Genomic DNA, 27,026 nt, shown 5'->3' with positions numbered 1-27,026 from the left:
AATTATATATATACCATCAAAGGGTTTACTGTGATCGGCAATCTTATAATATCTTGTAATATGTGCCTAGAAAATAATATAACCAAACATAGTGCAAAACTATATATAAAAAAATAACATCCAAAACTCAATACAGATTCTAATATTTGAGCAATAGTAAAAGAGGTTTAAACTCAGTACAACCGCTGTGCTTAACCTACAAAAAAGGGGTGCGCCAAACCAAATAAGTTTGAATATATATACACCAATAATAAATCTAATTAAACCTTTCAAATATTGAAATGAATAAATGTATATATGTGGAAAAAAGTGCCAAATAAAATTAAATAAAAATATATGATAATTAAAATTAAATAAAAATATATGAAAATTAAGTAAACAAATAATAACCAATATTATAAACAAGAGTCCTTTTAGATGGGTTTTAACCCAAATTAGATAGAGTTCATCAATCCAGTGGTGAGCTGCTCTCTCCAAGTTGTAAGCAGAAAGTATAAATGTCCTGAAAAACAGAAAAAAGAAGAGGCGCTCTTTGTGCAGCAAGTTCCAAACAGCTGAATATCTACCAATAGTGCTCAAGGTAATATACTCACAAACATGGGTGCACATGCAGTGCAATAGTGGACAGGCCGAAACTTCAGAGCCATTCGGCTGACTCCTCAATGGCGACTCTGCCAAGAAATTACAGAAACCCAGGTGCTGGTAACAATTGTCCGGTTTCTCCAAACAACCCAGGTGCTGGTAACGATTCTCCGGTTTCTCCAAACAACCTCCGTAATGGGCTGCAGTAAACAGCTCAGAACATGTCCAGGTGAGGTCTAATATTGTCTTCCAGTCTAGTTTGCCTTCCCAGCAGTGATCACTGCTGGGAAGGCAAACTAGACTGGAAGACAATATTAGACCTCACCTGGACATGTTCTGAGCTGTTTACTGCAGCCCATTATGGAGGTTGTATGGAGAAACCGGAGCATCGTTACCAGCACCTGGGTTGTTTGGAGAAACCGGACAATCGTTACCAGCACCTGGGTTTCTGTAATTTCTTGGCAGAGTCGCCATTGAGGAGTCAGCCGAACGGCTCTGAAGTTTCGGCCTGTCCACTATTGCACTGCATGTGCACCCATGTTTGTGAGTATATTACCTTGAGCACTATTGGTAGATATTCAGCTGTTTGGAACTTGCTGCACAAAGAGCGCCTCTTCTTTTTTCTGTTTTTCAGGACATTTATACTTTCTAATATTTGAAATGATATACAGTATGTGTGTATTTGACAAATATGTAAGCACATGCATATACACTGATCAGCCACAACTTTAAAACCACTTAAAGAGTTTTAATGTTTGCATTAGCATTGTAAGCTGCTTAACATGGGCTTGATTACAGGGGTGCACTGTTTCGTGTAAGCAATATCGGGTTTATCGCGTCTGCTTATTGTGCTTCGGAAACAGCACGCATATTACAAGTTAAAAGTAAACGCGATTGCTTGAGCACAATTGAATTTAAAGTGAGTCGGGGTAGCGTGACTTCAGAGCTTTGGTTAACTGCTACACAAGTCAAAAAAGTTTCACAAAACCCATTTAAAAATACAGTTACACTCCTAATAACACTGTCTAATAAAAAGGATTAAAGAAAATAGTGCATTCAAAAGTTATAAAGATATGAGTACTGCTAGGGGCTTCAACATAGTGATACATACAGTACATACACATACCAGGTGCAAATATGAAACAGAACATCATTATTCCACTTCAGAAAACAATGATTCTATATAAATACACATGTTTAAAATGTAAATTGTTTAATGTAATTGAATAGATCTTTTTTCATTGGAACATATAGACAAAGAAATATTGCAACCTTTATGCTTGAAATAAAAATGTATAGTAAATGCACTTTTCTCATATAAATAACCATGTATAACTTACTCCTTCAGCCTTTATATCTGCAGTAAATGTGTTCAGATCATTATCTGTAATGCGTCCAGCAACCACAATTTCACTACCATCAAAGTAGTTTCTATAGTTGTTTTGTGTGATATCTGATATGGCATTTTCAGGGTACTGCAGTTCAATGTTCACCAACGTAGGAGTTGCTACTTCATCATAAAATCCCTGAAAGAAATAATTGTTTTAGTAATGCTTTAATACTTCAATATTACTGTACATACAGTTTCTGCAGATTACACTGTTTTCCTAGTTTTCAATATTTTACAAACAAACAAAAAAACTGTGGGGTGAAATCACTGTGTACAAATAGGCAGAAGCTTCCAAAATATCAGCAGCTGTTCTCTGTCTATTTTAAATGATCACCTCTTTGTACCTCAAAAGGAATAAATAAAGGTCTGTAGTGTATTACAATATTGAATGAACCAAATTATTAATCACATAGTAAAGAGCTACAATAGCTCTACCGCTCTCTATATAAATATCACAGGCAACTGAAACTCCATCAAAAAATTTTTTTATTCAAAATATTTTTTTTAATTTTCAGTAACTTAGGGGCTTCTGTATATATCTAGGAACATAAGAAAGTGAACTCTTTAATTAGACCAAAATTAAAATGATACATTATGCATATACACATACTTTTTCAGCACTACTGTCTAGATCTATTTCCTCCATTGGTTATAATGGTGCTTGCCAGCGAAGTTTACAGTGAGAATTCAAGTGAGTTTGTATTCACGTTTGCCTTTAGAATAGCATTCCAAGCCAGTGGCTCACTGAAATGAAATATTGCAAGTATGTATATTTTTCTGCAACAATTGTCTGACAAGTTGCGTATATCAGCCTTGGTCACTTAAAGGGATACTGAACCCAAATTTTTTCTTTTGTGATTAAGATAGAGCATGCAATTTTAAGCAACCTTCTAATTTGCTCCTATTATCAATTTTTCTTCATTCTCTTGCTATCTTTATTTGAAAAAGAAGGCATCTAAGCTAAGGAGCCAGCAAATGTTTGGTTGAGAACCATGGACAGCGCTTGTTTATTGGTGCTGTCCAATCAGCAAGGACAACCCAGATTGTTCACCAAAAATGGGCCGGCATCTAAACTTACATTCTTGCTTTCCAGATAAACATACCAAGAGAATGAAGAAAATTTTATAATATGAGTAAATTAGAAAGTTGTTTAAAATTAAATGCTCTATCTGAATCATGAAAGAAAAAATTTGGGTTCAGTGTCCCTTTAATTTGGAATAGCAGCTTAAATTTGATTGAAAATCTCACTTCATTTTGAATAAAAGTCTATGAAGGAGCATGGTATAAGTGCTAAAGAGATAATTCAACACTGAAATGTGCATAGGGGAATTTAATTTTAAATAGGAACATTTTTGCAATATACTTTATTTACCAAAAAGGCTTCTAGTAAAAGTTTTTAGTGTTTTTCAGTGCAAATGCCTATATGCTGTGAGGACCAGTAAATCAGTATTCAAGTGCAGAGAGCTGGCAGTGATGTGTATTGTATCACTACATGCTGTGATTTTTATACTCCTTACACTTGTTATATAACATTTATTAAAATGAGATTTCATCGATCCTGCTTTTGGAGTGGTGATTGTTCTATTGATTGTGAAACCAATAAACTCAATTGCAACTGAATGTTATCCTGTGATTTCTCTTCGTTTAGTACTTGGTGTTGATGTTACTTCACTATTGTGGTTCTGGTCTCTTGAGACTCCAGCTTCTATTGTAGTGGGTTTGGAGCGTCACAATCTACGTACAGTGGTGTGTATTGTGCCTGGGCTGTGAAGACTTAATTTGTGTCATATAAGCCACTGCTAACTCTCTGAGAAGGTAAGTTGTTTAGATAGTGGGCATGGGCCTCACAGTATATGTGCCTATGTCGCTACAAACAGCAATGGGATTACTAGAAGCATTTTTGTTAATGGAGATCTATTGGAAAAATACTTTCATTTAAAATTGAAATTCAACCATGCACATTACAATTTTGACCTTCCTATCCCTTAAAGGTACATGATACTAAAAACATTTTTTGTATTGTTTTTATTAAAGTTTTACAAATAAAGGGAAATCAATAAACAAAAACAAAGGCATATGTCTGGGTTCTGTCTGCAATGGATAATCTGAATATACATATACAGACAGGCTAACAAGAAAATCACATTAATATAGCTTTTTCATAATACATTAACAAAAATGGTAGTATGTACCTCTGTACTTTAGCTTAATATGTCTCTCATGTATTTAAAAGGGTGATATAGCTATGTTTGGTTAGGGAAGGAGGATACTACACATTTTTATTTCATAATTCAGACAGAGAATGCAATTTTAAACAACTTTCCAATTTAATTCTATGATCTAATTTGCTTTGTTCTGTTGTATCCTTTGTTGAAAACAATACCTAGAAAGGCTCAGAAGCAGTAATGCACTACTGAGTTATAGCTGCTGATCGATGGCTGCACAAAGAGTATAAGCCTCTTGTCATTGGCAAACCTGAAGGGTTAAGCTAGCTTCAAATAGTGTATTGCTGCTCCCTCAACAAAGGATAAGAGAACAAAGGAAGCTAATTTTATAATAGAAGTTAATTGGAAAATTGTTTAACATTATATGCTCTATACCAATATCAACAGAGCAAGGCAAATTAGACAACAGAAGTAAATTGGAAAAAATAATAATATTGAGTGCTTTATCGGAATCATGAAATAAATATTTCTTTCATGTAATTGGCAAGAGTCCATGAGCTAGTGACGTATGGGATATACAATCCTACCAGGAGGGGCAAAGTTTCCTAAACCTCGAAATGCCTATAAATACACCCATCACCACACCCACAATTCAGATTTACAAACTTTGCCTCCTATGGAGGTGGTGAAGTAAGTTTGTGCTAGATTTCTACGTTGATATGCGCTTCTCAGCATTTTTGAAGCCCGGTTACTCTCAGAGTGCAGTGAATGTCAGAGGGATGTGAAGGGAGTATCACCTATTGAATGCAATGGTCATCCTAACGGGGATCTATTTCATAGGTTCTCTGTTATCGGTCGTAGAGATTCATCTCCTACCTCCCTTTTCAGATTGACGATATATTCTTATATACCATTACCTTTACTGATTCTCGTTTCAGTACTGGTTTGGCTATCTGCTATATGTGGATGGGTGTCTTTTGGTAAGTATTTTTCATTTACTTAAGACACTCTCAGCTATGGTTTGGCAACTTTATATATAAAGTTATAAATATATGTTTGTACTTATATTTGCTATGATTCAGGTTTATCAGTATATTTCCTTTTTTGCAGACTGTCAGTTTCATATCTGGGAAATGCATTTTTAAAAAAAAAAAAAAAAAAAACTTACCTGGGGTTTTCAATTGACTTTTTTTCTAAGTGCGGGCTGTATTAGGCTCGTGAGAGCGCAAAATGCTATAATTTATTGCGTCATTCTTGGCGCAAGACTTTTTTGGCGTGAGAATTACATCTGTTGACGCAAACTTGTCATTTCCGGCGTCTTAGTTGGTGCCGAGTGTTTCATGAAGTTGCGCCATCTGTGACGCTCGTGTTTGGTTCCGGACGTTTTTGGCGCCAAAAAATATTTCTCTGTTTGTTGTGCGTCATACTTGGCGCCAAATATTTTCATTATTTAAAACCCCATTCCTTTTGCCTCTGGTCTTTTTTTCTATGTCAGAGGCCTATGCTTTTGCATTTTTTCCCATTCCTGAAACTGTCTTATAAGGAAATTGATAATTTTGCTTTATATGTTATTTTTTCTTTTACATATTGCAAGATGTCTCAATCTGATCCTGTCTCAGAATCTACTACTGGAATTCTGCTGCCTGATGTCGGTTCTACCAAAGCTAAGTGCATTTGTTGTAAACTTGTGGTAACTGTTCCTCCAGCTGTGGTTTGTAATAGTGGTCATGATAAAATTTTACATGCCGATAATGTTTCCATCAGTAGTAGTTCCTTACTTGTTGCTGGTCCATCAACATCTAATGCTCAGGATATTCCTGTAACTTTAAGACAATTTATTTCTGATTCCATTCAGAAGGCTTTGTCTGCCATTCCGCCTTCTAATAAACGTAAAAGGTCTTTTAAAACTTCTCATAGAATTGATGAAATTTAAAATGACCGACAACATACTGATTTATCTATCTCTGATGAGGATCTGTCTGATTCAGAGGATCCTGCTTCAGATATTGACACTGACAAATCCTCTTATTTATTTAAAATGAAGTACATTCGTTCTTTATTAAAGGAAGTGTTGACTGCATTAGATATGGAGGAGACTAGTCCTCTTGATACTTAAACTAGTAAACATTTAAATTCGGTTTATAAACCTCATGTAGTTATTCCAGAGGTTTTTCCAGTTCCTGATGCTATTTCAGATATGATTTCTAAGGAATGGAATAGACTGGGTACTTCTTTTACTCCTTCTGCAAGGTTTAAAAAATTGTATCCTTTGCCTACTGATAGATTGGAGTTTTGGGAAAAGATCCCCAAAGTTGATGGGGCCATCTCTACTCTTGCTAAGCGTACTACTATTCCTACAGAAGATAGTACTTCTTTTAAAGATCCTTTAGATAGGAAGCTTGAATCTTTTCTAAGGAAAGCTTATTTATGTTCAGGTCATCTTTTTAGGCCTGCTATTTCTTTGGCTGACGTTGCAGCTGCTTCAACTATTTGGTTGGAAACTTTAGCGCAACAAGTATCAAATCATAATGTGTATAGCATTGTTAAATTAATTCAACATGCTAATAATTTCATTTGTGGTGCCATTTTTTTATATCATCAGAAAGGATGTTAGATATATGTCTTTAGCTATTTTAGCTTGAAGAGCTTTATGGCTTAAGTCTTGCAATGCTAATATGACTTCTAAATCAACTTTGCTATCTCTTTCTTTCCAAGGTAATAAATTATTTGGTTCTCAGTTGGATTCTATAATTTCAACTGTCACTGGGGGAAGGGAGCTTTTTTGCCTCAGGATAAAAAATCTAAGGGTAAATTTAAAGCTTCTAAACTTTTTCGTTCCTTTTGACGAAATAAGGAACAGAAACCTAATCCTTCCCTTAAGGAATCTGTTTCCAATTGGAAGCCTTCCTCAATCTGGAATAAATCCAAGCCATTTAAGATATCTAAACCAACCCCCAAGTCCGCATGAAGGTGCCGCCCTCATTCCAGCTCAGCTGGTAGAGGGCAGATTAAAATTTTTCAAAGATGTTTGGATGAATTCAGTCCAAAATCATTGGATTCAGAACATTGTCTCTCAGGGGTTCAGAATAGGTTTCAGAGTAAGACCGCCTGTGAGAAGTTTCTTTCTCTCATGCATTCCAGTGAACCCAGTGAAAGCACAGGCTTGCCTGAAGTGTGTTTCAGACCTGGAGTTATCTGGGGTAATCGTGCTGGTTCCTTTTCAGGAACAGGGTCTGGGGTTTTATTCAAATCTGTTCATTGTCCCAAAGAAAGAAAATTCAGTTAGACCATTTCTGGATCTAAAAGTCTTGAATCGTTTTGTAAGAGTACCAACATTCAAATTGGTGACTATAAGGACTATTCTGCCTTTTGTTCAGCAAGGGCATTATATGTCCACAATAGACTTGCAGGATGCATATCTTCATATTCTGATTCATCCAGATCACTATCAGTTCCTGAGATGCTCTTTTCTAGACAAGCATTACCAATTTGTTGCTCTTCCTTTTGCCCTAGCGACAGCTCCAAGGATCTTTTCAAAGGTTCTCGGTGCCCTACTCTCTGTAATCAGAGAGCGTGGTATTGCGGTGTTTCCTTATTTGGACGATATTTTGGTACTTGCTCAGTCTTTACGTTCTGCAGAATCTCACACAAATCAACAAATGTTGTTTCTTCAAGAACATGGTTGGAGGATCAATTTACCAAAAAGTTATTTGATTCCTCAGACAAGGGTAACCTTTTTAGGTTTCCAGATAGATTCAGTATCCATGACTTTGTTTCTAACAGACAAGAGATGTTTGAAGTTGGTTGCAGCCTGTCGGAACCTTCAGTCTCAGTCATTCCCTTCAGTAGCTATGTGCATGGTGGTTTTAGGTCTCATGACTGCAGCATCGGACGCAATCCCCTTTGCTTGTTTTCACATGAGACCTCTTCATCTTTGTATGCTGAACCAATGGTGCAGGGATGATACAAGGATATCACAATTAATATCCTTAAATCCCAATGTTCCACTATCTCTGACTTGGTGGTTAGATCACCATCGTATAGTTCAAGGGACCTCTTTTGTTCATCCAACCTTGACCGTGATCACAACAGATGCGAGTCTTTCAGGTTGGGGAGCTGTCTGGGTATCTCTGACAGCACAAGGGGTTTTGAAATCTCAAGAGGCGAGATTACCAATTAATATTTTGGAACTCTGTGCGATTCTCAGAGCCCTTTAGTTTTGGCCCCTATTAAAGAGAGAGACGTTTATTTGTTTTCGACAGACAATGTCACAACTGTGGTGTATGTCAATCATCAGGGTGGGACTCACAGTCCTCAGGCTATGAAAGAAGTTTCCTGGATACTTTTTTGGGCAGAATCCAGCTCCTGTCTAATTTCTGCGGTTCATATCCCAGGTATAGACAATTGGGAAGCGGATTATCTCAGTCGTCAAACTTTACATCCGGGAGAGTGGTCTCTTCACCCGGATGTGTTTTTTCAAATTGTTCAGATGTTGGGGCTTCCAGAAATAGATCTGATGGCATCTCATCTAAATAAGAAACTTCCCAGGTACCTGTCCAGGTCCAGGGATCCTCAGGCGGAAGCAGTGGATGCATTGACACTTCCTTGGAGTTATCAACCTGCCTATATTTTTCCGCCTCTAGTTCTCCTTCCAAGAGTGATTTCCAAGATCATCATGGAGCAATCGTTTGTGCTGCTGGTGGCTCCAGCATGGGCTCACAGGTTTTGGTATGTGGATCTTGTTCGGATGTCCAGTTGCCAACCTTGGCCACTTCCGTTAAGGCCAGACCTTCTATCTCAAGGTCCGTTTTTCCATCAGGATCTCAAATCATTACATTTGAAGGTATGGAAATTGAACGCTTAGTGCTTAGTCATAGAGGTTTCTCTTACTCAGTGATTAATACTATGTTGCAGGCTCGAAAATCTGTTTCTAGAAAGATTTATTATCGAGTTTGAAAGACTTACATTTCATGGTGTTCTTCTCATAAATTCTCTTGGCATTCTTTTAGAATTCCTAGAATTTTACAGTTTCTTCAGGATGGTTTGGATAAAGGTTTGTCTGCAAGTTCCTTGAAATGACAAATCTCTGCTCTTTCTGTTTTATTCCACCGAAAAATTGCTAAACTCCCTGATATTCATTGTTTTGTATAGGCTTTGGTTCGTATTAAGCCTGTCATTAAATCAATCTCTCCTCCTTGGAGTCTTAATTTGGTTTTAAAGGCTTTACAGGCTCCTCCGTTTGAGCCTATGCATTCTTTGGACATTAAATTGCTTTCTTGGAAAGTGTTGTTTCTTTTGGCCGTCTCTTCTGCTAGAAGAGTTTCTGAATTATCTGCTCTTTCTTGTGAGTCTCCTTTTCAGATTTTTAATTAGGATAAGGCAGTTTTGCGGACTTCATTTAAATTCTTACTTAAAGTTGTGAATTCCAACAACATTAGTAGAGAAATTGTTGTCCCTTCTTTGTGTCCTCATCCTAAGAATTCTTTAGAAAGATCTTTACATTCTTTGGATGTGGTGAGAGCTTTGAAATATTATGTTGAAGCTACTTAAGTTTTCAGGAAGACTTCTAGTCTATTTGTTATCTTTTCTGGTTCTAGGAAAGGTCAGAAGGCTTCTGCCATTTCTTTGGCATCATGGTTAAAGCTTTTGATTAATCACGCTTACTTGGAGTCGGGTGAATCCCTGCCTCAGAGGATTACAGCTCATTCTACTAGGTCAGTTTCCACTTCCTGGGCTTTTAAGAATGAAGCTTCAGTTGATCAGATTTCCAAAGCAGCAACTTGGTCTTCTTTGCATACATTTACTAAATTCTACCATTTTGTTGTTTTTTCTTCTTCAGAAGCAGTTTTTAGTAGAAAAGTTCTTCAGGCAGATGTTTCAGTTTGATTCTTCTGCTTATATTTTCAGGTTTTTTTTTCCACTATAAGATTAAAACTTATGATTTGGGTTGTGGATTATTTTTTTTCAGCGGAATTGGCTGTCTTTATTTTTTATCCCTCCCTCTCTAGTGACTCTTGCGTGGAGTTCCACATCTTGGGTATTGATATCCCTTCTGTCACTAGCTCATGGACTCTTGCCAATTACATGAAAGAAAACATAATTTATGTAAGAATTTACCTGATAAATTCACTTCTTTCATATTGTCAAGAGTCCGTGAGGCCCACCCTTTTTATGGTGGTTATGAAGTTTTTGTATAAAGCACATTTCTTTATCACCCCACTTCTTGGCTATTCGTTAAACTGAATTTTGAGTGTGGTGAGGGGTGTATTTATAGGCATTTTGAGGTTTGGGAAACTTTGCCCCTACTGGTAGGATTGTATATCCCATACGTGACTAGCTCATGGACTGTTTCATGACCCTTTAATGTCTCTGTTTGAAAGTGTGGAAATAGCTGCATTCAATGTAGGAACTTGGAAAATAAAGAAGAAAGGGTTTGAGGTTTATGTATCTGTGGACACAGAGAGAATATTAATGTGCAGTTATTGATGCTGCCCGGTCAAAGCATAAGTCTGTTAGTATATACCTGTAATTTCACTTTATTAGACCTTTCATGACTGGGCTACTGATCTCAGCCACCCCATGCAATTTAAGGCAGTCCAGACATCAGCATATCATTATGTCATAGCAGTAGAAGCATAAATGCATTGCTAATCCTTGCACATAAACTCACCACCGCCTGTAAGCACCATACAATATAGATTTCCACAAGGATGTCTTTGCAAACTGGGCCAGCTGAGAGGAGGGTTAAGGGGTACAAATATTTTACCAGACCGCGCTGGCTCCTACCCCTACATAGTATATCCACACTCCTGGCTTCACGAAGAAGATATCCTCCTCCAGACATACTCAATGGCACGCTGTGGGAGTTCAAAGTCCCGGACTCCAAAACGAAGCTGTGACACTCAACCAATCACTGGTCCTGAATCCCGGACTTGTTTGATGAGCGTAACAGAGTCCCTGGCCTGCACTCCGAGTAAGGTATGGAAAAATAAAATCCAGGAAGCAGTCCAGGCTTGTTCAAGTAGGATACAATAAAAGCCACATTTTTATTTACAGGCTGTAATGAAAGGTAAAACAGGACCAAATAGTCTGATCTGTTTTGGACGTTAAGACCATACTCATAGATATAGAAGAAACACACATGTGTCAGTATTTAAATACAATTAAGAACAATCCCATTGGTGAACAACAATGAGTATCCTGTTTAACCCCATATAGAACAGATGGGACTGAATAGACAAAAGTGACATATATAATCACATAGCATGTAAAAATATATATGTGTTTCTCAAACAGATATTTATGAACCAGTACACACATTAACCATTTGTTGCCTATAACAGCTAAAATACCTATATACATCCTATGCATAAAGTGACATATATAATCACATAGCATGTAAAAATATATATGTGTTTCTCAGATATTTATGAACCAGTACACACATTAACCATTTGTTGCCTATAACAGCTAAAATACCTATATACCTCCTATGCATAAATACATGAGATCATACAGATTAGTATGCAAAACAAGCTCTCCAATGTATAAAGCAAAGTCTTATCCTTAAACATAGTAGCTTATGATGATAAGGGAAACTGTCATGGATTACATAAAGTATCGTAAATATCACGGTTAATACTCCATAAACTAATGGTATTAGATTTTAGATTTTATACTGAAAAATGAGTAAAAGAAAGAAATAAGTAGTAGAACTACTTATTTGTATTATTTAAGCCTGAACTCTCTGTTTCATCAGGCTTCTGTTCACAAACTGACGGTAGTCTGAGAAACGCGTTGCTATCTGTTTTTAATTATCAGAGTCATTTGTTGACTTCTGTATTTTATATTTTGTTAAATTGTGTATTTTTAAATACATCTGAGAGTCCAAGCTTTTTTATCATCCATTGAAGACACCAGGGTGACCAGTAGCCTTGCTGTACCAGTGAGCTGGGACACTGCGATATCCCAGTCTGTCTGATTTAGCACATTTGGGTGCTGCTCCACTTGTGAGTATTCATTTGGCAATCATATATTTCAACTGTTCACACTGTATCACACTAGGAGGCGCTTTTGTTTTTGTGATTCTTGTTCACAGAGAAAGTTAAAATACCTATATACATCCTATGCATAAATACATGAGATCATACAGATTAGTATTCAAAATGTATAAAGCAAAGTCCTATACTTAAACATAGTAGCTTATGATGATGAGGGAAACTCTGTAATGGATTACATAAAGTATTGTAAATATCACCGTTAATACTCCATAAACTAGTGGTATTAGATTTTCGATTTTATACTGAACATTGAGTAAAAGAAAGAAATGAGTAGTAGAACTATACATAGAGTACATTATGAAAATAGTAGAATGCATCAAATGCCTGCAACCAACATACTAATAAGTATAAACAGATAAAGATATATAAAGATACATATATAAAAATAGAAATGTATGGATATAGATATGTGGTTAGGGTGCATTAACATAGTATCTATTGGACACAATGCTCATCTATCCCAGTAATTTATGATGTCAAACTCTGAGTTGAATCCATTGGGGACCAAACTGTTCAGTTTATGGATCCAATAGATCTCTTGGTGGCATAGGATCTGAAACTTATCTCCTCCTCTTGGGGGTCTCAGAATCAGTTCTATTGCTTGCCACTTGAGTGTGCTGACATTGCCTTGATGTATATCAATGAAATGCTGAGAAAGGACTAAGCATGACCTTTCTCCCGCTATGTATGATAAGTGTTCCTTAATCCATTTTCCCACCTCCCGCATCGTCCTGCCAACGTATTGGCGGGAATAAGATGTACACTTAACTTGGTAAAAAAATAATTTACTTCTGACTTAGATCTCATTGTTAATTGAATATAAAGATTTTTTACTAACTGAGGTTAAAAATAAGATTGTTAAATTACAAACTGATATGAATAAGTTTAAATTATGTGACATCTATCCACAGTTTGATGATTTACTAAACTACCATGGAGGAATCGAGAAAACTTATTATTTAAGTTAAACACACTACATTTCTGAGGGATCAGAAAGATTATACACTAGGGACAGCATATATATGTTGACGTCGCCAACGCAATAAGTCCTGGTCTAATCAAACAGATGTAGAACCACAGAGGGTTGGAAATAAGAATAGGAGAAGCAGAAATGGGAGAAACAGGCACTTTACATATGAGTCCCAAAATAAGGTAACATTCTCTGATTCTGAACCTGAGTATTCTGATGAGGATAAATTTGCATCCAGTTTTGAGGAGCAATCAGGGTCAGAGCCAGAAACAGAGGGTATGTTGACAATTTCTGTAATAACACCAAACGTGAAAGACAGAACACAATCACCCATGTCAAGTAATAAGGGGATACTAAAATATACTAGCTCCCAAACAGAGTGAAAATATTCAGGTTTTTCAATGGGCCAAACAAAAAACCCCAGGGGGGGAAACAAACAATACAGGAACTCCAAATACAGGGTCTCAAGGAGTAGAGAACCCCCGGTACCAGTTGAGGGGAAAAAAAAGACATACACCACCAACTCTCTGAAACAGAAATTAAAGTTTTAAGCTATGGTTTAGGGTTTGTACCCTCACGAAATTTCGATCTGTTTCAGATGTGAAAAAGTTAGTAAGGAATCTTACTCTCAAAAAATACTTCTTCACATATGAGAGAGGTCATACTAATGATACTGTACATCCTAATCAACCATTACCAACAGAAAGGGTACATGGTGATTTATCTTTTGTATATGTCTGTACCCTAACCTCCTTGGAAGATTATTTAGGACCTGACTCAAAAGATTATTCACAAAAGAACGATACACAGGTTAGTCTACATAACAGATTTAATTTCTACCCAATACATACTAGAGGGAATTCTCTAGAGGTGTTCCACAAGAGGGTAATAGAAGATCTGAAGGATCTGTCAATGGACACACAAGTACACCGTCAGAATCTGTCCAAAAGAGAGAGGGACGCTACAGAACAATTTAAAAATTGTGATTAAGCGTTATTCTGAAAGGGGGATTTTTTTTTTTTTTTTCTCTCCCTCTCTCTCTTCTGTCTCTCTCTCTCTCTGCTTGCTCCTCTCGTCCCTCCCTTGTCTCCCCCCTACTCCCGCACGCTTTATGATTTGGTTGAAGATTGTAGAACAGAGGCACCAGATAGCTAACTGTTATTGTTATAGATTTGGGTTAAGTTATAAGTTGTAAATTGTATATTATTGTTTAATTGCATAAAATAAAAAAAATTCCAAAGGTACGGAGTGTAAAACCAAGAGCAATCATCGGAACTGTACTTTACTGCTCATTGGTCTCACGGTATTACATGGACACTATCCTCCAAAGACAGGCATGAATAATTGTATTTGTGACACTACCTGTATGTATATCGATTGCACGAATTGTCTGAGATTCTCACTGTACTTACTCCGTTTCCTTTAATAAAAGAGAATTAAAAAAAAAAAAAAAATTTGTGATTAAGCAGTCAGATAAAGGGGGAAGTGTAGTGGTAATGTATAAACAGATGTATCTGAATGAGGCTATAAGACAACTCAATGATACAGACACATACCTTCCTCTACCTAGGGACCCTACAGAGACATTTTAAATCAACTCAGGCAGCTTGTGGATGATGGTGTTGAGATGGGCTTGATTGACCAGAAACTATGATATACGTGGATGTGGAATTGCAATTGGGGTGAAATTTGCCCCCTCTTATGCTAACCTCTTTATGGGGTGGTGGGAGCAGTTCCATGTCTATGGTGTAAATAACACTTATGTGTCCCACATAATTAAATATGTGAGATACGTTGATGATTTCTTGATCATTTAGACTTCTGATAGTTCGTGGATTATCTTCATAGCAATACAGTTGGTCTTAAATTTACATTTGAATGGCATGAACTAGAGATACATTTTTTGGACATCACATTGAAAGCTGATATCACCAATAGATGTGTTATTTCATCCCTATACAGGAAGTCCATATCATGCAACACACTTTTGCATGCCCTAAGTAATCATCCCAAACATGTTTTTAAGGGCATTGCAAAGGGGCAATATATGCATTTAAGACGTAACTGCTCTTTAGAGAGTATGTTTCTTAAAGTAAGGAATTAACTAACCGTCTTTTAACTAGAGGCTACCCTATGCGTGTAGTTGAGAATGCTTTAATGGAAGTAAGAGACATGAACAGAAGTACCCTCCTTAACAAAAAGCCTAAGAGATGGTGTAAGACTCCTTCTGACGATGGGGAATGGCCAACATTCGTGACCACCTTCTCTAACCAATATGAAAGCATTTGTAACATAGTCAGAAGGACATAGTCAGTCTATTGAAAGAGGATAGATCTGGTAGTTCATGGATGCACTTTAAAGGCACCTTTAGATGTGGGAAAAGGTAAATCATGTGACCATGCTCATGTCACTAATAAGTTTAACTCTATTAATCCCAGTCATTTGTTACCAGGGGATGTATCAGTCGCAGAAGTATATTTGATATTTATTTAGTTGAGTGTACATCTTGTTCCGCCAATACGTTGGCAGGACAACGCGGAAAGGGGTTAAATGGATTAAGGAACACTTATCATACATAGTGGGAGAAAGGTCATGCTCAGCCCTTTCTCAGTATTTCATTGATATACATCAAGGCAATGTCAGCACACATTGAGAACCCCAAGAGAAAGCGATAATTTTCAGATCCTATGCCGCTAAGAGGCTAAGAGATCTATTGGATCCATAAACTGAACAGTTTGGTCCCCAATGGATTATATATATATATATATATATATATATATATATATATCTTTATCTGTTTATACTTTTTAGTATGTATGTTGCAGGCATTTGACACATTCTACTATTTTCATAATGTACTCTATGTATAGTTCTACTACTCATTTCTTTCTTTTACTCAATTTTCAGTATAAAATCGAAAATCTAATACCACTAGTTTATGGAGTATTAACTGTGATATTTACAGTACTTTATGCAATCCATTCCTTTATCATCATAAGCTACTATGTTTAAGGATATGACTTTGCTTAATACATTGGAGAGCTTGTTTTGAATACTAATCTGTATGATCTCATGTATTTATGCATAGGATGTATATAGGTATTTTAACTTTCTCTGTGAACAAGGATCACAAAAACAAAGGTGCCTCCTAGTGTGATACAGTATGGACAGTTGAAATATATGATTGCCAAATGAATACTCACAAGTGGAGCAGCACCCAAATGTGCTAAATCAGACAGACTGGGATATCGCAGTGTCCCAGCTCACTGGTAAAGCAAGGCTACTGGTCAACCTGGTGTCTTCAATGGATAAAAAAGCTCGGACTCTCAGGTGTATTAAAAAATACACAATTTAATAAAATATAAAATACAGAAGTCAACAAATGACTCTGATAATTAAAAACAGATAGCAATTTGTTTCTCAGACTACCGTCTGTTTCATCAGGCTTCTGTTCACAAACTGAGAGTTCAGGCTTAAATAATACAAATAACCAATCCCTATCCTTAATTGGCTGAGACACCTCTCAGGTATATGTGTGCATAATTGGTCTAATTACTAGTGCTGAGAACATGTGCAGCCAAACTCCATATTGCTAACATCATTCCACACTTGTAAAAATAATCATTGACAATAAATATTTATAACACTCAAATACAACTATATATAACCCTGATATGAGTATCATGTTAGCACAGATTATTGTGTCACTAGATATAATCTCAATTAAAAAAATTATATTGTTTATAAAACGTTTATGATGTTTCTCTTGTGATACATTAACTAACTTGTGTAATGCATTTTCACTGAATACATACTATATACCAATTGCTGTCAAAAATTATACTCACTGGTTTTATAGTGTGTATTTGGTAACAGGTGATAGCCGCTCTATACAATGATACGGACTCACTGACATCTGAATTTGCCAATCAATCCACTGCAACACCGGATTATATGTGACTCTGCTTTGTTTGGAGTGTTATAAATAGTTATTGCCAATGATTAGGTTTACAAGTGTGGAATGATGTTAGCAATGTGGAGTTTGGCTGCACATGTTCTCAGCACTAGTAATTAGACCAATTATGCACACATACACCTGAGAGGTGTGTCAGTCAATTAAGGATAGAGATTGGTTATTTGTATTATTCAAGCCTGAACTCTCACGGCTAGATTTAGAGTTTGGCGTTAGCCGTCAAAACCAGCGTTAGAGGCTCCTAACGCTGGTTTTGGGCTACCGCTGGTATTTAGAGTTAGTCAGGAAAGGGTCTAACGCTCACTTTGCAGCCGTGACTTTTCCATACCGCAGATCCCCTTACGTCAATTGTGTATCCTATATTTTCAATGGGATCTTTCTAACGCCGGTATTTAGAGTTGTGGCTGAAGTGAGCGTTAGAAATCTGACAAAACTCCAGCCGCAGAAAAAAGTCAGTAGTTAAGAGCTTTCTGGGCTAACGCCAGTTCATAAAGCTCTTAACTACTGTGCTCTAAAGTACACTTACACCCATAAACTACCTATGTACCCCTAAACCGAGGCCCCCCCACATCGCCGCCACTCTATTAAAATTTTTTAACCCCTAATCTGCCGACCGCACACCGCCGCCACCTACGTTATCTCTATGTACCCCTAATCTGCTGCCCCTAATACCGCCAACACCTACATAATATTTATTAACCCCTAATCTGCCGCCCCCAACGTCGCCTCCACCTACCTACACTTATTTACCACTAATCTGCCGACCGGACCTCACCGCTACTATAATACATGTATTAACCCCTAATCCGCCTCACTCCCGCCTCAATAACCCTATAATAAATAGTATTAACCCCTAATCTTCCCTCCCTAACATCGCCGACACCTAACTTCAAGCATTAACCCCTAATCTGCCGACCGGACCTCACCGCTACTGTAATACATTTTTTAACCCCTAAAGCTAATTCTAACCCTAACCCTAACACCCCCCTAAATTAAATATAATTTAAATCTAACGAAATAAATTAACTCTTATTAAATAAATTATTCCTATTTAAAGCTATATACTTACCTGTAAAATAAACCCTAATATAGCTACAATATAAATTATAATTATATTGTAGCTATTTTAGGATTTATATTTATTTTACAGGCAAATTTCAATTTATTTTAACCAGGTACAATAGCTATTAAATAGTTAATAACTATTTAATAGCTACCTAGTTAAAATAATTTCAAAATTACCTGTAAAATAAATCCTAACCTAAGTTACAATTAAACCTAACACTACACTATCAATAAATAAATTAAATAAACTACCTACAATTATCTACAATTAAACCTAACACTACACTATCAATAAATTAATTAAATACAATACCTACAAATAAATACAATGAAATAAACTAACTAAAGTACAAAAAATAAAAAAGAACTAAGTTACAAAAAATAAAAAAATATTTACAAACATTAGAAAAATATTACAACAATTTGAAACTAATTACACCTACTCTAAGCCCCCTAATAAAATAACAAAGACCCCCAAAATAAAAAAATGCTCTACCCTATTCTAAAATTAAAATAGAAAAGCTCTTTTACTTTACCAGCCCTGAAAAGGGCCCTTTGCGGGGCATGCCCCAAAGAATTCAGCTCTTTTGCCTGTAAAAAAAACATACAATACCCCCCCCAACATTACAACCCACCACCCACATACCCCTAATCTAACCCAAACCCCCCTTAAATAAACCTAACACTAAGCCCCTGAAGATCTCCCTACCTTGTCTTCACCACGCCGGGTTCACCGATCAATCCAGAAGAGCCTCCGATGTCTTGATCCAAGCCCAAGCAGGGGGCTGAAGATGTCCATGATCCGGCTGAAGTCTTCATCCAAGCGGGAGCTGAAGAGGTCCATGATCCGACTGAAGTCTTCTATCAAGCGGCATCTTCAATCTTCTTTCTTCCGGATCCATGTAGTTCATCCCGCCGACGCGGAACATCCATCTTCACCGACGACTTCCTGATGAATGACGGTTCCTTTAAGGGACGTCATCCAAGATGGCGTCCCTCGAATTCCAATTGGCTGATAGGATTCTATCAGCCAATCGGAATTAAGGTAGGAAAATTCTGATTGGCTAATGGAATCAGCCAATCAGATTCAAGTTCAATCCGATTGGCTGATCCAATCAGCCAATCAGATTGAGCTCGCATTCTATTGGCTGATCGGAACAGCCAATAGAATGCGAGCTCAATCTGATTGGCTGATTGGATCAGCCAATCGGATTGAACTTGAATCTGATTGGCTGATTCCATCAGCCAATCAGAATTTTCCTACCTTAATTCCGATTGGCTGATAGAATCCTATCAGCCAATTGGAATTCGAGGGATGCCATCTTGGATGACGTCCCTTAAAGGAACCGTCATTCATCAGGAAGTCGTCGGTGAAGATGGATGTTCCGCGTCGGCGGGATGAACTACATGGATCTGGAAGAAAGAAGATTGAAGATGCCGCTTGATAGAAGACTTCAGTCGGATCATGGACCTCTTCAGCTCCCGCTTGGATGAAGACTTCAGCCGGATCATGGACATCTTCAGCCCCCTGCTTGGGCTTGGATCAAGACATCGGAGGCTCTTCTGGATTGATCGGTGAACCCGGCGTGGTGAAGACAAGGTCGGGAGATCTTCAGGGGCTTAGTGTTAGGTTTATTTAAGGGGGGTTTGGGTTAGATTAGGGGTATGTGGGTGGTGGGTTGTAATGTTGGGGGGGTATTGTATGTTTTTTTTACAGGCAAAAGAGCTGAATTCTTTGGGGCATGCCCCGCAAAGGGCCCTCTTCAGGGCTGGTAAAGTAAAAGAGCTTTTCTATTTTAATTTTAGAATAGGGTAGAGCATTTTTTTATTTTGGGGGTCTTTGTTATTTTATTAGGGGGCTTAGAGTAGGTGTAATTAGTTTCAAATTGTTGTAATATTTTTCTAATGTTTGTAAATATTTTTTTATTTTTTGTAACTTAGTTCTTTTTTATTTTTTGTACTTTAGTTAGTTTATTTCATTGTATTTATTTGTAGGTATTGTATTTAATTAATTTATTGATAGTGTAGTGTTAGGTTTAATTGTAGATAATTGTAGGTAATTTATTTAATTTATTTATTGATAGTGTAGTGTTAGGTTTAATTGTAACTTAGGTTAGGATTTAATTTACAGGTAATTTTGTAATTATTTTAACTAGGTAACTATTAAATAGTTATTAACTATTTAATAGCTATTGTACCTGGTTAAAATAATTACAAAGTTGCCTGTAAAATAAATATTAATCCTAAAATAGCTACAATATAATTATAATTTATATTGTAGCTATATTAGGATTTATTTTACAGGTAAGTATTTAGCTTTAAATAGGAATAATTTATTTAATAAGAGTTAATTTATTTTGTTAGATTTAAATTATATTTAACTTAGGGGGGTGTTAGTGTTAGGGTTAGACTTAGCTTTAGGGGTTAATACATTTATTAGAGTAGCAGTGAGGTCCATTCGGCAGATTAGGGGTTAATTATTGTAGGTAGGTGGAGGCGACGTTGGGGGCGGCAGATTATGGGTTAATAAATATAATATAGGGGTCGACGGTGTTAGGGGCAGCAGATTAGGGGTACATAGGGATAATGTAGGTTGCGGCGGTGTACAGAGCGGCAGATTAGGGGTTAATAATAATATGCAGGGGTCAGCGATAGCGGGGGCGGCAGATTAGGGGTTAATAAGTGTAAGGTTAGGGGTGTTTAGACTCGGGGTACATGTTGGGGTGTAAGGTGCAGACCTAGGAAGTGTTTCCCCATAGGAAACAATGGGGCTGCGTTAGGAGCTTAACGCTGCTTTTTTGCAGGTGTTAGGTTTTTTTTCAGCTCAAACTGCCCCATTGTTTCCTATGGGGGAATCGTGCACGAGCATGTTTTTGAAGCTGGCCGCGTCCGTAAGCACCGCTGGTATCGAGAGTTGCAGTGGTGGTAAATTATGCTCTACGCTCCTTTTTTGGAGCCTAACGCACTGAAAACGCAGCCATTCTGTGAACTCTAAATACTAGCGGTATTTAAAAGGTGCGGGGAAAAAAAAGCATGCGTTAGCTACGCGGGTCGTTACCAACAAAACTCTAAATCTAGCCATCAGTTTTTTAACAGAAGCCTGATGAAACAGACGGTAGTCTGAGAAACGCGTTGCTATCTGTTTTTTATTATCAGAGTCATTTGTTGACTTCTGTATTTTATATTTTATAAAAATTGTGTATTTTTTAATACATCTGAGCTTTTTTATCCATTGAAGACACAAGGGTTACCAGTAGCCTTGCTGTTCCAGTGAGCTGGGACACTGTGAGATCCCAGTCTGTCTGATTTAGCACATTTGGTTGCTGCTCCACTTGTGAGTATTCATTTGGCAATCATATATTTCAACTGTCCATACTATATCACACTAGGAGGCGCCTTTGTTTTTGTGATCCTTGTTCACAGAGAAAGTTGGTATCCAGTTCATTGACCTGGCAAAGAGCTGACTCCACATTGGGTGTGACCAACACATGACATGTCATCTGAACAAAATAGGAGGAACACCAACATCAAAAAGGACATTTAAACCTTTGGAACCTCACAAGGACTGACATCTTAAACAGATAAGAGTCGACAAGCAGCAACACCAGACATTAATAGAACCTAAAGATAGGTTATAAAGCGGCAAAATATATCCGGTGAGGATCTGGAATGAGCAGAAGGGGACATACTGTGTGCGCCTGTGGCGGTAAGAGGGTATGTGAGGGGTGAAGTTTATTGCGTTTTTTGGAAGAGAGTTTGGATATCAGGAACTTTATTGAGCAAGGAAGGTGTTATGTACACACACTACTAAAAATTGAAATGTCCGCTGTTAGAAAGCAGATGGCAACAATGAAGGAACTGTATATAAAGGCTCTATAACAATATTATATGACTAACGCTCTGATTTAATTATAAAAGCTGGAAGCTAAACTGCACCACATTTTAATATACAGTGGTTGAAGGTGATAGAGACTGTTGAAGCTGACATTTAAAACCACATGGCCGGTTCTGCTACAAAATAAAGATTCTATAGCACGGCTTTTATTTCTTCTGCACACAGGAACATTTAACCTATTCTTATGAGAAAGGGGATTCACATTAGGATTGGATTCATTAGATCCACTTTACCCCTCATCTACTATGTTTGAACTACATGGCTATTAAACAGAAAAGGCTCAGCTGAAATGGTTAAATAAATGCTAAGTGCTCATAAAATGCTGCTATACATAACTGTAATGGAAAAACTCTCATGCTACACCTGAGATTAAGCAATCTCCCCCTACCAGCAACGACATTATGCTATTTAAGCACTACAACAAAACACGCTACTACTTAGCCCCTGCCTGATGGACTCAGACAGAAAACTGGAAGAAACTCAATTAAGCTATCAAGGTTTGCTGAATGTATGTGTGTAGCTGCAATAAATAACTATAGGGGACACTACAATACCCTCCTGCAAATAGGGGTTGGGGATCTGCCTCTTTCCTCATAATTACCCAGACCTGTCTTGGGATGGCTCCTCTATCCTCCACATAATTCACTATAAACTTTTCTATGACCATAGCAGGATAGGCGAGAAGCAGGAGCAGGATTAACTAGGTTAGCTTGCTCTTTTAATCTTTGCTGGATCTGACATATTATCAAAAACTCTGTAATCAGGGATTAACCCTCTATCAACATGTCTGTTAGGAAGCAAAACAAGCCTACTCAGGGATCTAAACCGCCTACAGCTAATTTATTCTTTAAGCCAGCCAGAAGTGAGAAAACTTTAGAACCCACTAATATGGGGCTAGAGGAAGATAATATCTCTGACACAGATTCTCAGCTCATGGATGATGATGCTATCCCTGCTACAAAAGTGGACTTGAAAGCCCTTGTGTCTAAACAAGAGATCAATACAAATTTCGATAAACTATGGGAAAAAATAGATGCTTTCCAAAACACCGTCACCAACAGCCTAGCAGATATCAAACAAGACATCACAGATTTAGGCACACGGGTGGCTACTTTAGAAGAAAATGAGACCTCCACCTCAGAAGACCTCTCTAATCTAACACAAAAGATTTCCATGCAGCAACAGGAAGTTAATGAGATGCATGATAAATTGGAAGATCTCGAAAATAGAAGCCGCAGGTGTAACCTGCGGTTAAAGGGGATTCCAGAGGCTATTTCGACGGAAGAACTCCCCATCTACTTACACCAACTATTTCAAGCTATAACAGGAGAAATAGGGGAAGAGAAGTTTCAAATGGAGAGAGCTCACCGAGCTTTACGGGCCAGACCGAAGGATGAAGCACCCCCCAGAGATGTTATAGTTAAATTTCTCAGATTCCCAGAAAAGGAAAGCATCCTCTCAGCTGCTAGGAAGCATCCAACCTTCAAGTTCCAGGGTGTGGTAATACAATTTTTTCAAGATCTCTGCATAAGAACGCTCCAGAGGAGAAGCTATTTGAAACCACTTACCACACTCCTAAGAAAACATCAAATTGGATACCGCTGGGGTTTTCCCTTTAGTCTATACATCCAGCACAATGGCAGATCACTAAATCTAAAAGATGTCTCAGAAATCCCGGATATATGTCGTAAGCTTCAATTGGAACCTCCTGATATACCACAATTGAACCAACCAGAAGAACTATCCCAAGCAACATCAAGCCTCACTCCACAACAGAGACAGAAATGGACTAGAGTCTCGAAAAGAAAAGCTAAGTCTTGACACTTTTTCACTTACTTATCTGTTGTTTAAAGAACTTTGCTCTATCTGCTGAGGTAAAGAGAGAGATGAGGACTCTAGTATCTCTCAACTTACTATTACTATTGAGGAAGGAGGTGGTTGGTGAAGAACCTCAGTGGTCACTGGATCCTGATAAAAGGGCTCTAATTAAGGTTAAAAGGTTCTTTTGGTTGTGAATTTTAAGGGTTGTTGGTCTCCATAGGGGGCTATCCCCTTTCCTTTCTTTACAATATCTAAGATTTGTAGTTGCTCTTTCTAATGCCAGTTTCTTGTTCCCTTTTTTTTTTTTTACATACTCTGTTGCAACATATACAGTTTTAGCATGGTAGATTGGTAGAGTACGGTCAACCTGTGTAAGGAGGAGGGCGAGGTTGATGGTGCTCTCCCTTTGTTTCTTTTTTTTTCAATTTTATTGCTGGTTCTCTTATATAAGAGGAGCAGATTCTGTTTTTATGTTTTAACATGGTTCTTGAATAGACTGTTAATGTTTGTAAATTCTTATGTTTTTTTTTTTGTTTTTGCCATGTCGACTCAACTTGTTTACCTACATGCATCATCTCATACGAGACAACTATATCAACAATGCCTAAGGGCAATCACAGAGAATGAAAAGACTGCGGATCTGGGAGGAGGGTCCCCCACTGGTAAAACCGTGAGTAATGACTTGTAACCTTCGACTGATATCACACAATGTCAGAGGCCTAAACACAGACTTAAAGCGCAGAACAGCACTTAGCCAATATACTAGTCTAAAAGCTAACATTATATTCCTGCAAGAGACACACTTCACCAGGGAGGTCATACCTAAATATTGGGCCAAAGGCTATACACAACATTTTCACTCAATAACTGACAAAAAAAAAAGAGGAGTGTCAATACTGATACACCAATCGGTAGGTTTCGTAGTAGAAGAGACAATTAGGGACCCGGAGGGCAGGTTTCTTATACTTAAAGGGAGACAACATGATAAGCAATTAGTATTTTGTAATGTATACGCACCAAATGAAACACAAGCACCCTTCTTTGCTCAGGTTTCTCACCTATTAACCCAGTGGTCGCACTCCCGGTTGATCTTGGGGGGTGACTTTAATGTATCAATGTACGCCCACCAAAACAAAGATAAAAACCCACTATCCCAAAAACAACTGAGGCATAACTCCACAATTAAAAAAATAAAAGAGATATTCTTCTCTCATAATATGTTAGACTCCTGGGACACTCTATATGGAAGAACACAAGACTATACATACTATTCGTCGGCACACAAATCCTACTCAAAAATAGATTATGTCTATATCAGCCAAACTCTGATTCCAGACCTAGCGTCCTCTAAGATTCACGCATGTGCTTGGTCGGACCACTCCATAGTCCAAATAGATATCAAACAGACATTTCACACTAGTGCGACGCGATCTTGGAACTTTGACCCATACGTTCTCCAGAACCCTAAGACACGTGAATCTATCTCTAAAGCACTGTCAGAATATTGGGGCCTGAATGTAGGGACCACTTCCAATCCTATAAATATCTGGGCAGCACACAAACCCTTCGTTAGAGGCCTACTAATTAAGGAAAAAACAACCTTGACTAAAACAACAAGACTACAAATAGATACTCTACAGAAACAAATAGATGAACTTACCAGGTCACATCAGCGAAATCTATCACCCACCATTTTTACACAATTACAGGCCAAATGACTAGAATTAGCTACAATTATGAACAAGACTTCTGCGAGAGCAGCACATAGATTAAAATCACAGTATTTTCTATACTCAAATAAACCGGATAAGTATCTGGCCCACAAGCTACGAGAGAGGACTAAATCTTTTGCCATACCATATCTGCAGACAACTGATGGCTCTTGCACCTCAAACCCCCAAGAGATAGCCAACACTTTTGTACAATATTACGCCCATCTTTATGACGGGGAAAAAGTAACGCATAACGATCAGACGAACCGACTCAGGGCTAGATTTTTGGATGACGCTAAACTCATACCCTTAGATAAAGAGGCCGGAGAGGAGCTTAATGCAGAGATAACAACTAGGGAAGTCCTTAATGCCATAAAAGAGCTTAAACCAGGTAAAGCAGCAGGCCCAGACGGCTTCCCAGGCGAATATTACCAACTCTATAAAACAATTTTGGTCCCACATGTAGTTTCATTGTGCAACGATATTTTACAAGGTAATGAAATCCCACACGAAATATTACAGGCCAAAATAGTAGTCATACCCAAACCAGGTAGAAACCCAAAGCTGTGCCAAAGCTATAGACCCATTTCCCTAATCAATCAGGATATAAAGATTTTCACCAAAATTTTAGCCAATAGACTCAAAGTACATCTAACATCACTAATCCACCCCGATCAGGTGGGTTTTATTTTAGATAGAGAAGCCCCAGACAACACAAGACGAACGATCTCCTTAATTGAATACCTCAGCAAGTCGAAAACGCCTTCTCTGGTCCTCTCTTTGGATGCAGAGAAGGCGTTTGATAGAATAGACTGGGACTACATGCTAGAGGTCTTGAATAGATTTGGGTTCCATGGGTCGTTTGTTCAGGCTATCAAAGGCATCTATTCATGCCCCACAGCTACTGTTAGGGCAGCAGGATATCAGTCAAATTTAATAGATATCTTGAACGGCACCAGACAGGGCTGCCCGCTCTCACCACTCTTATTTGCGCTCTGCATAGAGCCATTAGCAGCGACGATTCGGTTGACCCCAGATATACACGGAGTCTCACTTAAAGGACAGGAATTTAAGGTGTCATTGTTTGCGGACGATGTCCTTCTCACAATGACTAAACCACTCATATCCCTTCCAAATCTTTATCGGGTATTACAGGACTATTCTGATGTCTCAGGATATAGGGTTAATTTAGAAAAATGTGAAGCTATCCCTATCGCCCTTCCCAATCACACTAAAAAACTGATTGAAACAAACTTTGAATTTTCATGGACTACAGAGTCGATCAAATATTTGGGGATTAAGATCTCACATAATATAGAAGACCTATATAGACTGAACTATGTCCCCTTATATAAAATAATAAGGAAAGATATAAATACATGGAAAAAGGGCG

The 27,026-nt window shown here is 37.7% G+C and overlaps 1 pseudogene; it reads right to left on the bottom strand.

Annotated features, from left to right (window-relative positions):
- LOC128660590 (inter-alpha-trypsin inhibitor heavy chain H3-like) overlaps positions 1–27,026 on the bottom strand; it is a 404,005-nt pseudogene that overhangs the window by 141,097 nt on the left and 235,882 nt on the right.

This window comes from Bombina bombina, chromosome 5 (genome assembly GCF_027579735.1).
Source record: "Bombina bombina isolate aBomBom1 chromosome 5, aBomBom1.pri, whole genome shotgun sequence".
NCBI lineage: Eukaryota > Metazoa > Chordata > Amphibia > Anura > Bombinatoridae > Bombina > Bombina bombina.
This window is presented reverse-complemented; position numbering and strand designations above follow the sequence as displayed.